The sequence below is a fragment of the Rhinopithecus roxellana genome, chromosome 10, assembly GCF_007565055.1.
Source record: "Rhinopithecus roxellana isolate Shanxi Qingling chromosome 10, ASM756505v1, whole genome shotgun sequence".
NCBI classification, from domain to species: Eukaryota; Metazoa; Chordata; class Mammalia; order Primates; family Cercopithecidae; genus Rhinopithecus; species Rhinopithecus roxellana.
The window spans coordinates 47,435,038-47,443,720 of NC_044558.1; the positions used below are offsets into that span (position 1 = coordinate 47,435,038).

General features: G+C 37.3%; 1 pseudogene; it reads right to left on the bottom strand.

Annotated features, from left to right (window-relative positions):
• Nucleotides 1-1,578: 1,578 nt before the first annotated feature.
• LOC115899993 lies at nucleotides 1,579-2,517 on the bottom strand (annotated as a pseudogene).
• Nucleotides 2,518-8,683: the final 6,166 nt, after the last annotated feature.

The following is an 8,683-nucleotide window of genomic DNA, read 5'->3' on the forward strand; positions in this document are numbered from 1 at the left end:
CCTCGTGACTGTCTTAGAGGATGTGTTTAATAGCATGGGATGGTATCAAAGAATTGATGGCTTCTCTGCAGAAGGAAGTCTGCTTTCTGACCTAAAACTAGGATGACTTAACAACCTTCATGTCCTACCACTGTGCATCTCAAAAGAGATGGTATAAATTTGAACATACTGGCCTGGCACAGTGGCTCACGCCTGTAATCCCAGTACTCTGGGAGGCTGAGGCTGGCGGATCACCTGAGGTCAGGAGTTCGAGACCAGCCTGGCCAACATGGAGAAACCCCGTCTGTACTGAAAATACAGAAGTTAGTCAGATGTGGTGGGTGGTGCCTATAATCCCAGCTACTCAGGAGGCTGAGGCAGGAGAATTGCTTGAACCCAGGAAGCAGGGGTTGCGGTGAGCCGAGATCGTGCCATTGCACTCCAGCCTGGGCAACAAGAGCGAGACTCCATCTCAAAAAAAAAAAAACTTTCTTTTTTTAACATATCTGAAGTAAAGATACCATCTAGATAGAAAAGCCAACTCCAGAGCAAATTGGGCAGTAAAGATTTTGGAGAACAGTTCTTGCATTTGCCCAATTCTGCACTATAATATGAAAAAAGAGCTGTCTAAATGTGGGTGAGAAAGAAAATCCTCTGAGAAGTTATAGAAGTTAACTCTGAGAAGTGATAGTCAGAAAGGCTGGAGAGCCTCTACAATTGAGATCAAATTGATAGTTCTAGTGCAAGGACACGGAAGATTAGCTGCAAATTGAGCAAAACAAGGAACACTATAAAAATAAAAGGCTCTGAAGAAACCAAGTTTTAATGCTAAAAGGAATAAGAAATGACAATTCTCAGTAGAAGAAATGCAAATAGATAATAAAATATAAAAAGTTCCACCTTTCTAATAATAAATTTTACCAAATTATCAACAATTTTTTAAAATAAAAATCAGTTTTGGTAAAGAGAAGGTAAAATTCACAGTAGAAGTTTAGCTCCCAGTGGGAGTTTAAATAAGCAACACATTTCTGGAAAGCAATTTAAGAATATGTATTAAGAGCCATAAACATGTTTATTATTCTCTTTGAGTAAATTTAGCACAAAGTTATATAAAAAAATCATATACCAGGATATGTATTTTTATTTATAAGCAATAAAATTCATTAAATCTAATCATAAAGCAAAAATGGTGTTGTGCAGGCAGTAAAATTATGTTTTCCTTAGTAAGGTGTGAAAATGTACCTAATATATTACCTTTAAAGACACACTCATTCAGTGTCATGATCAGACTATTACATTTAGCAATCAACAGCATGGGTGCAAAAAGTAAAAAGTATTCTACACTGAAACCTTTTGTTGGAATGATTGACACTTTCCACAGAGCAGAAACTAAAATAACCTATTATACAATTAGTCATCACTACAGTCCTAGAGTTTTTTACCCATACACATGAGTATTGTCTAAAACATGTCTTCTTTGTAGCGGCTAGGCCCTGCCACCACTGTGCTTGGCTGAGTTCACAGACCTGTTGTAATCTGTAATTTCCTTGTGATGTCTCTGGCTCTACTCTACTGCTAAGCTTTGTTTCCTGGCAGTAATTAAAATCCTCTGCCACTGCCATACCTACCACTGCTACTAGAACCACAATAGCCATTTTGGTTTCATGGTTTGGCAGAGTATCAGCCTCCATCACCATAGCGACCAGAGCTTCTGCTTCCAAAGTTTCCTTCCTTCATGGGTCCAAAATTTGAAGATTGATAGTTGTAATTGCTAGAATCTCTGTAGTTTCCACCACCTCCAAAATTGTTTCCATCATTACCAAATCCATTATAGCCATCCCCACTGCCACAATATCCAACACCACCACAGCTGCCACCAAACCCGACATGACTACTGAAGTTTCCTCCATGACCAAAGTTGTCATTCCCACCAGAACCACTTGCATGACCACCACCAAAGTTTCTAGAACCACTTCGAACCTTTGGCTGGATGAAGCACTAGCTTTAATAGGGCTTTCCTTACTTCGAGGTTGTGGCCATTCATAGTACAGTAATTCTGAATGATAGTCTTAGCCATGGAGTCATGGCTCTCAAAGGTTACAAAAGCAAAGCCCCTTTTCTTGCCACCGCCTTCGTCAGTCATGATTTAAATCACTTCCATTTTTCCATGCTGTTCAAAATAATCTCTTAACTGATGTCCTTTGGTATCTTCTTTAATGCCACCAACAAAGATCTTTTTCACAGTTAAGTGGGCATCTGGGCTCTTGAGACAGCTCTGTTTGGTTCCACAACTCTTCCATCCCCCTTGTGTGGCCTTGTATTCATGGCTGCATCCACCCCTTCCACAGTGGCACATGTGACAACCCCAAAGACCCTGGAGTGCTTGGTATTTGGATCTCTCATTACCACACAGTCTGCGAGCATTTTCCATTGCTCAGAATAGCTCCTCAGACTCTCATCGATTGTTTCAAAGTTCAGCCCTCCAATGAGGAGCTTCCACAGCTGTTTGGGCTCTTTAGGAGACTCTGACTTAGACATGATGGCAGTGGAAAGGATACTTTAGTGATGCTTCTTCAGTGGCATCCACAGGCAGAAAACCCTAAGGTGTCATTTTTTAAATTAAAAAATGGTACTCTACCAAGATGTTCTAGTGGTCAAAATGGGCAGATACGAAAAGTACACTCCCATTACAATAAGCTGTATTAGTAAAGTAACTATTCCTGGCTGGGAATGTGGTAAAAAATTGTATGCCTCTCCTAGAATTCCTGACAGGCAATAAATCTTCCAAGATTGCAATGCTCTGATTGCCAGAGCAGACTAGGGGATCATGCTGCTGGAATTAAGATTTACACTGGAAAAACATGCAGAACTAAAAAGATTCTTTAATAAAGGTGATGTTCCAATCTAAAATTGCTTCTTAAGTTAGGTAAAGCAATGAGAATAGATTATGGTACCCAAACTTTCATTTATAAAAATGACTTTATTAATAATAGCAACAACAAAATAATGAAATCTCATATTACAGTAATTACAGTTCTATTATTCATTAGTTTGGAAAATGTATGACAAATAGCTTCTATGAATTCAGTAGTACTTTCAATTATTGGTATTTTGCCAATTGTAATAAAATCTACATGCAATTGAAAGACAGAGGCTTACATATACATGAGACATTCTGCTTAGTCAGCCTATAATAAATGCTCTGACTAGTATATGAATTCACAGATTACTTGCACTAATTTCATGGCTTCCTAGAGGAAATGGAAAGCAGTCTATATAACTGTCACAAGATAAATTGAAAAAAAAATCCTCTTTCTCTCCTTTTATTAAAAGCACACCAAATTTAAAAGAATGTAATCAGAGTTGGTGCATTGGAAATGGCAGAATTTCTGATTTCACCAAAATACCAAAACAAACTTTAGCAGCAGATATAGTTCCTATTACAATGCTTCAAGGCCTCAGGCAGGAAATGGAAGTCAAATTATTCTCAGCAAAATAATAATGATGGTTGTAGTGAAAATATATAATCCTAGAGAAAAATCCAAAACTATAACATGAGAATAGAGAGCAAAATAATTTAACGCCTGGGAAGTTATAGCTAACATAATTTCTTTACTGACAACATTTTAGTTGCTTTGCAACTCTCATTTCATCTAGTAAATCAGTGGTGGCATTTCTTGTTTCTGGAGAAGGAAAAAGGTAAAGGTCAGATATAGTCTTGGATTAAGAACTAAAGAAAGATGTCAGAATAAGAAGTCCTGGGTCTCCCTCCTCATAAACACACTGATTCAACAAAAATTGATGAATAAATTATTTTGTGAGAAAGCCAGAAAATAATTGAAAGTCTTTTTTGTACATGAGGTCAATGGGAAACCAGACTCACCAATACTAAAAGGGAGATTCAGAACATCTTCTTGCCAGAACCCACAACCCCAGCAATGACACCATACAATCAAGAGGAGAATCTCTAGCTCTCAACTTCTCCTAGGGGATGAAAGTGACTAGTTTATATACACAGAGCTTCGACTTTTCAGAGGAGGGTCCTCAAGGACTGGCCTCTGTCTTTCCATTAGTGGAGCTCTGACAGGACCAGCCCAGACTATCTGCTTGAGGAAGAATGGAAATGGTGACACACTAGGCTGGTAGATACCATAGATCTTCTCCCTTGATCAGCAAAAAGTGAGTGGATAAAAAATATCCCAGCTCCCAGCATCACCCTGAAGAGGAAAAGATTTAATCTGCACATCTAATTCCCCAACTTCTCTGGGCTTCCCAAAGAAATAACATCAGACTTACCAGTCTTGGAGCTTTGGCAGGTCCAGCATAGCCTAGCTGCCTGGAAGACAATGAAGGCAGTAGCATGTACTAGTAGACATCATAGCTCCCCATCTCTCAGCTCTGCACAGAGTAAACAGGCAAAAACCCATAGTTCCTGCTTCTCTTTGGGAAGGGAAAAATTGTTAGAAGCCTCCAAAATCTCTGGCTGGACTGATTTCTTTCAAAATCTGGGGAAGGAAATAGACATCATATCTAAGAAGTTCGAAGAACACCAAATAAGGTGAACCCAAAGAAATGTACAACAAGCCACATTATAATCAAATTGTCAAAAGTCAAAGATAAGGAGAGAATTTTGAAAGCAGCAAAAAGAAACTGAGTTCTTACATACAAGAGAATACCCATAAGACTATTAGAAAATTTTACAGCAAAATCCTTACAGACCAGAAGGGGGATGATAAATACAAATTTCTCAAAGAAAACTGCCAACTAAGAATACTATATGTGCCAAAACTATCTTTCAAACAAAAGCTGAGGGAGTTTATCATGACTAGACCTATATTATAAGAAATGTTAAAGGGAGTTCTCCAAGATGAAATAAAAATGTTAGATAGCAACATAATAATATAAGAAAATGTGAAATTGGTTTATAAAAATAAATATATATACAACAGAATACTGTATTCCATGCAAATGGTAACCAAAAGAGAGAATAGGTGGCTGCACTTACATCAGAAAAAATAAACTTTAAGTGAAAACCGTCACAAGATATAAAGAAGAACATTGTGTAATAATAAAAGGATCCACCCACCAGGAAAAAAATAGCAATTGTAAATATATATGCACTCAATATCAGATTATATAAAAAAGTGAACATTAAAGTAACAGAAGGGAGAAATAGACAACAATACAATAATAGTAAGAGACCTAAATACCACACTTTCAATAATGGATAGAATATCTAGACAGAAGACCAATAAAGAAACAGAGGATTTGAACAACACTATTAATCAAAGAGCCCTAACAGTCATATGCGGAACAGTTCATCCAAAAAGAGCAGAGTACACACTTTTTTCAAATGCATATGAAACTTTCTCTAGGATAGATCTAGCATATGTTAGGTCACAAAATAAATCTTAATAAATATAAGAAGATTGAAATCATATCAAGTATCTTTTCTAACTACAATGGAATGAAGTTAAAATTCAATAGCAGAAGGAAAACATATGTGAAAATTAAACAACACACTCTTAACCAACCAGTAGGTCAAAATATAAATAAAAGAAATTAGAAAATACCTTGACACAAGTGAAAACAAAAACATAATGTAACAAATCTTCTGAGATCTAGCAAAAGAAGTTCTAAGAGGGAAATTTATAGTGATGAATATCTAAATTAAAAGAAAAAGAAAGCTCTTAATTAAAAAATTTTTCACCTCAAAGACCTAGAAAAAGAAGAACTAAGAAAAAGTTAAAAAAGAAAGAAAATAATGATTAGAGCAAAAATAAAATAGAAAAAAAGAAAAACAAAAAATTAACAAAATGAAGAGTTGGTTTTTTGAAAAAACAATTTGACAAATTTTTAGACTAATTAAGAAAAAAGAGAAAGGCTCAAGTCAGAAATGAAAGAAGAGACATTTCAACTGAGACTACATAAAAAAGGATCATAAAAGACTATTATGAACAATTACATACCAATAAACTGGACAACCTAGAAGAAACAAACAATTCCTAGAAACATACAACCTACTAAGACTAAATCGTGAAGAAATAGAAAGTCTGAACAGGTCTGTACTAGAATGGACATTGAATCAGTAATCAAAAACTTCTCAACACAGAAAAGCTCAAGAAAAGGTGCATTTACATGTGGATTCTAGCAAACATTTAAAGAAGAATTAATGCCAAGTCTTCTCAAACACTTTCAGAAAATTTAAGAGGGAAGGAACACTTCCAGACTCATTTTATGAGGCCAGCATTACTCTGATACCAAAGCTAAACAAAGATACCAGAAGAAATGAAAACTACAGGTCAATATTCCTGATGAACGTAGATGAAAAATTCTCAATAGTAGCTAACTGAAGTCAATAGCACATTGAAAGGATAATACATCATGATCAGGTGGGATGTATAGCTGGGATGTAGGATGGCTCAACATATGAAAATGAACTGTTGTGATACAGCACACTAACAGAGTAAAGGATAAAATCACATGATGATTTCAATAGACACAGAAAAGTGTTTGACAAAATTCTATTTCCTTTATGAGAAAAACTCTCAAAAAATTAGGTAAAGAAGAAACACACTTCAACATATTAAAGGCCATATATAAAAAGGCCATAGCTGATATAATACTCAATGGAATTAACAATGGGAGTGGCTCACGCCTATAATCCCAGCACTTTGGGAGGCTGAGGCAGCATTTTGGGATCACTGAGGCCAGGAGTTTGAGGCCAGCCTAGCCAACATGGTGAAACCCTGTCTCTACTAAAAATACAAAAATTAGCTGGGTGTGGCGGTGGGCACCTCTAGTCCCAGCTACTCGCGAGGCTGAGGCAGAAGAATCTCTTTAACCCAGGAGGTGGAGTTTGCAGAGAGCTGAGATGGCATCACTGTACTCCAACCTGGGCAACACAGTGAGACTCTGTCTCAAAAAAAAAAGAAGAAGAAGAAGAAGAAGAAGAAGAAGGAGGAGGAGGAGGAGGAGGAGGAGGAGGAGGAGGAGGAGAAGGAAATCAGAGGCAGCAAGTTATAGCCAACTATTTTTTAAAAGTTTTACTGTAAACAGAAGAGAGAAAATGGGTAGTAGATGGAAGAGAAAGTGGAGTCAAGGGAAAGAGAACTTTTTTTAAGATGGGGAAATTAAATTGTTGCATGCTAATGAGAATTATGCAGTAGAGATAAGACAGAGAAAGACTGAAGGACAGAGAGAGAGAGAGAGAGAGAGAGAGAGAGAGAGAGAGAGAGAGAGAGAGAGAGAGAGAGAAAGTAAATAGTTCATCCATAGTCAAAGAGAAGGCAGAGGATATAAACCAGTTGCAGGTAAGGGATTAGATGTGATGGAGGAAGTTTGGAATCTGTTGCTTCATATTTCTTAGTGAACTTGCAGCAAAGTCATAATTTGGGAGTGAGCTATATATATCGGAGGTTTTAGAAAAGAACTAATGTGAAATAGTTATCTAATAGAGTAAGGGAGTGAATAAAGCTGAGGAATATGGATTGATTGATAAACAGTATACATGAGATTTGGGATCATAAATTTAAAATTAGATCAATAGGCATGGTTGTATGCTTTTCTAGCCGTATTCAGCACTAAAATGCAGACAAAGAGTAATGGAGAGTTGGAACTACCTAGGGTTATATTTTAGCAAAATGAGTATCATTATAATAAAGTAAAAAGGAGACAATAGTGTTAAGAGTGTGCATGATGAGTAATTACAATCCTTGACCATGGAGTTCATTCTAAGAAAGGAGATAAAATAAATATCCTATGCTATGCAAGTAGGATAGGATAAGTGAATTGAGGCTCTTAAGGTAAGTCAAATGATTTTGTAATTGAAGTGCTAGCAGGTATATACTGGAAAGATTGTAGATGATAGAAAGGCCAAGGCGGGCGGATCACAAGGTCAGGAGATCAAGACCATCCTGGCTAACACAGTGAAACCTCATCTCTACTAAAAATACAAAAAATTAGCTGGGCATGGTAGTGGGCACCTGTAGTCCCAGCTACTTGGGAGGCTGAGACAGGAGAATGGTGTGAACCCGGGAAGTGGAGCTTGCAGTGAACCGAGATCGTGCCACTGCACTCCAGCCTGGGCAACTGAGAGAGACTCAGTCTCAAAAAAAAAAAAAAAAAAAGAAAAAGAAAAAGAAAAGAAAAGAAAAAAGAAAAAAAAGAAAGTGCGATGTTTTAAATTGAGATTATGGAGGTGTTGTAGTTATTGGTAATGCCAGGATCTGTGATGACCATCAGTGAGAGACTGAGAGAGAGAGGAACAAAAGATCACTGGATGACAGGTAGTCTAGGGCCTATCCAGTCAAAGTGATAGAAGAATCACCTTTGCATATATTAAAATCATATTAAAATCACCAAGAGGACCAGGTATGGTGTCTCACACCTGTAATCCCAGCACTTTAGGAGGCCGAGGCGGGCGGATCACTTGAGGCCAGGAGTTGGAGACCAGTCTGGCCAACATGACGAAACCCCATCTCTACTAAAAAATACAAAAATTAGCCAGGCATGTGGCACAAGCTGTAATCTCCACTACTTGGGAGGCCAAGACATGAGAATCACTTGAACCTGGGAGGCAGAGGCTGCAGTGAGCCAAGATCATGCCACTGCACTCTAGCCTGGGGCAATGGAGCAAGACCCTGTCTCAGAAAAAGTTAAAAAAAAATTTAAAAAAATTTTAAATCACCAGTAGTTAAGACAG